Genomic DNA, 6644 nt, shown 5'->3' with positions numbered 1-6644 from the left:
GGAAATGAAAAGGAAAGAGAGAGGAACATGCCTGCGCTGGGTAGATGCGAGATGGGCAGGGAGAGGAGACAGTTTGAGGGCCTTTGGGAGGCAGTCCATCTTTGGCAACGCACGAGACTGGGTGCCTGAAGCAGCAGACCCTTACTACCTAGTGTTGGAAGCCAGAAGTCTACACGGTCAGAGGCTCCCTGGCAGGAGGACCATTCTTCTAGTCTCTGTCCCAGGGGCCTCTTGGAGCTGCACCCTCCCATGTCTGCCTCTCTGTCGCCTCTGCTCTGTGGAATCCATATGTCTCCTTCTCTTCTTGTGAAAACACTAATCTTTTGAGGTTGGGAGAAGCTGGTATCACCGAGACCCTATTTCCAAGCAAGTGCTGGCAGTCGCTGGCAGTGAGGGCTCCGATAATTCTTTTGAAGGGCATGATTCACCTCACGTTGGGGCGGGGGGTGTGGGGGGAGAGAACAGATGGGAATCGGCTGCTGATTGGAGGGTGGGAAGGAGAGGAGTCTCCGGTTCCAAGGCAGTGCTGAAACAGGGCATGCGGGGCCTGATGGGCCTAGCCAGCAACTATGGCTTCCTAGAGCTCCCGGCGAGGAAGGGGAAATTGGAAGAAAGCCTAGGCCAGCCTGCTGCAGCACAGGCCTTGGGGGCATGGAGCAGGAAGAGCTGAAGCCTTCTAAGCAGGCAGGGCAGACCCCCCAGAGAAGCATCTTCAGAACTAAGAATGCCCACTACGGCCTGGAATAGCAGGCTTGTGATCTTAGCTACCTGGGAGGCTGAGGCAGAAGGATGGCAAGTTTGAGGTCCATCTGGGAAGCTCGCTAGGACCTTATCTCAGAATAGAATGTGGCTTTCAAATGTAGACAGTCGAGGGCTTGTTGAGTCTCTGTAAGACCCTAGGTTCCATACCTGGTACTTCAAAGCGACAACGATTAAAAAACAAAATGCAAGGGTAAGAAAGAAGAAGAAATGTCAAGGGCAGTCTCTGAAGACTGACAGCTCCCAGCCTGGCCTGTCCTAAACTCATGGCCGGCCGATACTCATCACTTGGTCCACTCCTCGAGTGCTACCTAGCCTTACTACACTGGCTCCAGTCTCCAGATGATTCCTCCTATCCTGGTCCATGGCCTCTTCTAACCACATTCTCTCTTAAATCTGCTGCTTGTGAAACCCACGGCCCTCTGAGCCTACCCTCATTCCCAGTGCCCCCTAAATCCCAGTGCCCACGGACTTGGGCAGCACATGAAAGCAAGCGATCCTCCCCAGCCAGTTTATGCTGCTCAGCCTCTGCATGAGGTCCCCACAGCCTACCCCTGACCCTGGCTTTACCCCAGCACTGGTGTCTCAGTTTTGGAAACCTGCCCCACCTGCTTTTGGTACCCTTACATGGCTCCCACTAGACTCTCTTTAGCTCCATACATCTTAGGACCTGCTTGTTTTGTGCCTTGGCTGACCCCGAGTGGATGGCATGGCTGTTCCCATCCATTCTACCCAAGAGCCAAACAGAGGCAGCCTGCATCTTAAGAGAGGCCCTGAGTAGACCCTGCACCTAGGTCCAGGTTAAAGGCTGTAAGACAGTTGTGTGGGATACAAGAGGTGGGAACAGGGAGCTGTTGACACTGTTGGAGGAAAACCACAGCCGCTGTCTGCATATCCTGGCTGACTCTACTCCAAACAACCTTGCTCCAACTCCTTCTATTATGGGCTGGTCCCTGCCCATGGCAGAACTCCTTAGGAGTACCAGGAACAGTACCTAGGATGACTCTGGCAGGAGTTCACACCTACTTCAGTAGCACTCTGCCTCTCTTCACATGTCTTAATTGTATCTGTTAATTTTGTTGCAAAAACTAAATGAGAAAGCCGGACGGTGATGGCACACGCCTTTAATCCCAGTACTTGGGAGACAGAGCCAGGCAGATCTCTGTGAGTTCCAGGCCAGCCTGCTCTACAGCGTGAGATCCAGGACAGGCACCAAAACTACACAGAGAAACCTTGTCTTGAAAAACAAAACAAAACAAAAAACAACAACAACAAGACTAAATGAGACAGTACATGTGAATGTACCTAACACAGTTCCTAGCAGATATGATATGTATCTAAGGGAAACTACTGTCCTTGGAAGAAAAGGCAAACTTGTGGGAACCTATGCACCGGGGGTCCAGTTTATGGAGGCTTTCACTAACCTATGCACATACACAGGGTTTTTTGCCTATGTGGAAAATAGGCTTCTAAGATGACCTAAGAACTGGAATCATGGATACACAGATTGAGCCACTGGTTGTCTAAAGGGCTCCCCCTTTGCACAGATCTAAATCCCTTGTTGCTGCGCTCGTTCCCTCCAACCTAGGGCCCTCTTTGGTTCCCTTGACTCATTGTCTCCATTATATCAGGGTAGAAAAATGTACAGTGGGGAGGGAGTTCATGGTCACCATTGTTTATCCTCATGGCACTTAAATGTCACCCCTGCTACGTATGAAAGCCCGGCTGAGATGAGCGCTTAGAACAGGCAACATTTGGAGGAGTGGCCTCCCAGATGGTCTGCCACTCTGGGCTGGCAACTTCCAGTCTGGCTTCCTTTGCTGTTGTCACGGAGTTGCTGTTGCCATGGTATTTCTGTGTGCAAGAGAGACGATCATGCATCTTGTCAGCTTCTGGGACACTCATCCAGAGAACTTCAGAGGAGGGTAATGGGCAGACTGTCTGCAGATACTGGAGAGGAGGCTGCAGAGTGTGGGAGAGGGCCCTTCTGGGCTCCCATATCTTGTACAGAAGAGACTGGAGAAGAATGAGAAATGCCTAGGCCACCTCCAAACCAGGAGCGAGGAGGTGTGGTGCAAATCTGGGACAGGACAGTTGTAAAGCATGGTGAGGCCTCAGCAGCACAGGTCAGGGAGACAGAAGTCTGGGCCTCTCTGGTTGCAACACCAACCAGCTAGGCCCCCATGCAAACGTCCAGATGATGTATTTTGTTTCTTGTTGTTTTTTGGTTCTCAGATAAGGTTTTGATTTGTAGTCCAGGCTGGCTTTAAACTTACATCAGTCCTTCTTAATCTCATAGGTTCTGGGATTAAAGGGATGAGCCACCATGCCTAGCTCTAGATGACGTGTGTGTGCGTGTGTGCGCGCGTGTGCGTGTGCATGTGCGTGTGCGTGTGTGTGTGTGTGTGTGTGTGTGTGTGTACTCACACACACAAGCATATAAAGGTTGGTACAGATATGAGTGCACATGTGTGTGCACATATATTTGCATGCATGTGTGGAGGCCAAAGATGAACCTCATGTGCTGTTCTTCAAATGCTGTCCACTTTGTTTTTAAATATATATATAATATATATATTATATATATATATTATATATATATAATTTTACAATACCATTCAGTTCTACATATCAGCCACAGGTTCCCCTATTCTCCCCCCTCCCACCCCCTCCCCTTACCCCTAGCCTACCCCCCATTCCCACCTCCTCCAGGACAAGTCCTCCCCCGAGGACTGCGATCAACCTGGTAGACTCAGTCCAGGCAGGTCCAGTCCCTTCCTCCCAGTCTGAGCCAAGTGTCCCTGCATAAGCTCCAGGTTTCAAACAGCCAACTCATGCAATGAGCACAGGACTTGGTCCCACTGCCTAGTTGCCTCCCAAACTCACTCACTGGTCTAGATAGCAAGTTCCTGGCCAGATGTGGTAGTTTGAGAAAAAATAACCCCCAAAGGGAGTGGCACTATTAGGAAGTGTGCCTTTGTTGGAGTAGGTATAGTCTACTAATGACACACTAGGAGGAAGTGTATCATTGTGGGAGTGGGCTTTGAGGTCTCATAAATGTTCAAGCCATTTCCAGTGACTCAGACTACTTCCTGTTGCCTGCAAGCCAAGATGTAGGATACTCAGCTACATAGTGTGACATGGTGCTGGATTCTCCAGCCAGCACCATGTCACACCATGACGATAATGGAATAAACCTCTGAAAATGTAAGCCAACCGCCCCAATTAAATGATTTTCCTTTATAAGAGTTGCTGTGGTCATGATGTCTCTTCACAGCAATAGAAACCCTAACTAAGACACCAAGGCTACATAGTGAGACCTGTTCCAAAAAATAAAACAAAAACCATAAATGATACTGTTGTCTAGGTTAGACCCCTTGTGATCTGTCTCTAGAAACACCACTGGCACACCCAGGTGTGTTGTATTAGTTACATCTGTCTGTACTGTAACAACTTGATGGAAACAATTTTATTTATTTGAGACAGGGTTTCTCCGTGTAGTTTTGGTACCTGTCCTGGACTTCGCTTTGTAGACCAGGCTGGCCTTGAACTTACAGAAACCTGCCTGGCTCTGCCTCCCAAGTGCTGGGATTAAAGGCGTGAGCTACTGCCACCCTGCTGATGGAAACACTTTAAGGGGAGGAATCACCAGTTGCTCGTGGTTTCAGAGGACTCGGTTCATGATTGGCTGGTGCTGGAACCTGAACATAATATCAAGGCTGTGAGTGCAGGCAGAGGAGGAAGCTGCTCACATCACAGTGGACAGGAAGCAGGGAGGAGCAGTACCACAGCCAGAGCAAGGCATTGCCCCAAGGACATGGCCCAGATGACCTGCTTCCTCTAGCCAGGACTTGCTTTTCACAGTACCACACTTTTCAATAGTCTATGCAAAGTTTGAAGCCCGGGCTGAAGAGATGAGTCAGCAGGTAAGACCACTCGATATGCAAGCATGAGGACCTGCGTTCAGATCCCTAGCATCCATATTAAAAGACAGGCATGGCTGCATATGCCTCGAACCCCAGTACTGTGGTGGGTGGGTGGGGTGGGCAGGACAGGGAGATGGCTGGGACTTGCTGGCTGTCAGATGAGTTCCAGGATTGGTAAAAGACCCTGTCTCAAGGGAATAAGGTAGAGAGTAATAGAATGGGACACAATGTTCTCTGGTCTCCATGTGTGATACCCATACATACCCATTCACATATACACCACACACACACACATCACATCACATCACATCTCTCTCTCTCTCACATACACACATCACATCTCTCTCACACACTCAAACACACCATCATCATCATCTCTCATACACACACACACACACACACACACACACACACACACACACACACTTTTTTTTCTGAACAAGTTTGAAACCATCAGTAGATTACACCAGAGCGCCCCCATGATCTAGGACTGCTCCCATGGACACACCCCGAAGCACATTCTACTTACTTCTCTCTCCAGTGTCTCAATCTTACCAAGACGACAATCGTGGTTAACCATCACAACCTCCCAGAAACTGACGAAAGGAAACAGTGAGTTCAAACCACCCCACGTAAGGGTGGGATGGGCGTAGAGGAGGAAGCCGAGAGGAGAGGAGCGGGATGGAAGACATGGGGGGGAGAAGGTTGCTCTCTGTGACGCCTCCTGGCTGTGCAGACCCTGCAGGCAGAGCTGCGGGGGGGGGGGGGGGGGGGGGCCTGTGCCTCCCTGGGGCTTGGTGGAGACTGCAAACTGCCTCCGGGCAGTCTCTTGGGAGAACTTCCTTGTGTGGTCATCTGCCTGTCTCTTTGGGTTGTTATAGCCTCTAAGCTTTTCTCATCTTGACAACCATCACAGCAGCAGAAGACAGCACCTAGGGAAACAGCATTGGTGGCTCTCTTTGCTCCCACCCCCGACTCAAAGCACGCTGCCCATCTCCCTTCAGCAGCAGAACGTGACCTGGCAGGAGACAGCCTTGCCCTGGGCTTGGGGAGCAGCAGCGGATCCCAACCCTGGATGGAGTTTTCTCCTTAAATACAAGCAGGAATCTTGGCTGGAGAGTCTCCCTTGTTTCACGTGTGCCGTCCTCTGTCTGTAAATTAAACCCAACAAGACCCCAGGGGACCCTAACTAGTACACCTGATGGGCAAGTGGGAGGGCGACCTCTCTATAAACCTCTGATTGTACCCCGGTTTGTCGCCTCCACTCAGTGCTGGTGACTAGAAGGCTCATCGTTGTCGTCGTTGGCGGCGGCGGCGGCGGCGGGGTGGCTGTTTGATCTGTGGGCAAAGCATCCACTCCATAGTCAGGGTTTTCAGGAGTGAAAGACAAGCGCTTGTAGCCTTGACTCAGCTCGAATGTGTCGATCTCTTCCCTGTCTTGTAGTTCATCGTCTCCATTTGTCTGGAGTCACAGTGATGGTCTTACTGTGTACAGGTTCTATGGCAAATGCTGGGAAGAGTTTAAGGGATGGGAAAGTGCCCACGTTTGGATGACTTCCTCACTGCAGCCTCTTGCGGCACCACGACAGGGGCACGTTTTTAAGAACTGTGTCACAGGAGGATGGGGAGGATGGTTCAGTTGGTAACGGGCTCACTTCGCAAGCAGGACCTGAGTTTGAGTCCTGGCACCCACGTCAAAAGCCACGTGCAGCAGTGTGCATGTGTAATCCCAGTACTTCAGGGGAGAAGCCAGGAGGATGCTGGGGCTCACTGGCCAGCCCTGCTATCTGAATCCATGGGGTCCAGGTCCATGGAGAGACCCTGTCTCAATAAATAAGGTGGAGCACAGTTGAGATTGAGGAAGACACTTACCGTCAACCTATAGCATCCCCTTGGACAAACACACATGCGCACACACACAAAACATGTATGTATACACTTATAGCCAGGTGTGGTGGT

General features: G+C 50.6%; 1 long non-coding RNA gene across 2 annotated transcripts in view; it reads left to right on the top strand.

Annotated features, from left to right (window-relative positions):
* Positions 1-5796, top strand: part of LOC121824493 (uncharacterized) — a 9030-nt gene extending 3234 nt beyond the window's left edge. Inside the window, exons 2-3 of one of the 2 annotated variants that reach the window (XR_013046265.1) lie at positions 5227-5297; positions 5602-5796. This is a non-coding gene — a long non-coding RNA (uncharacterized LOC121824493). Of the gene's footprint in view, positions 1-5226; positions 5298-5566 lie in introns of both variants that reach the window. The other variant, XR_006066398.2, reaches the window with a different exon arrangement.
* Positions 5797-6644: the final 848 nt, after the last annotated feature.

Source organism: Peromyscus maniculatus, chromosome 20 (assembly GCF_049852395.1).
Source record: "Peromyscus maniculatus bairdii isolate BWxNUB_F1_BW_parent chromosome 20, HU_Pman_BW_mat_3.1, whole genome shotgun sequence".
Taxonomy (NCBI): domain Eukaryota; kingdom Metazoa; phylum Chordata; class Mammalia; order Rodentia; family Cricetidae; genus Peromyscus; species Peromyscus maniculatus.
Note: the sequence above shows the minus strand (reverse complement) of the source record. Positions and strands in the feature narration are given on the sequence as shown.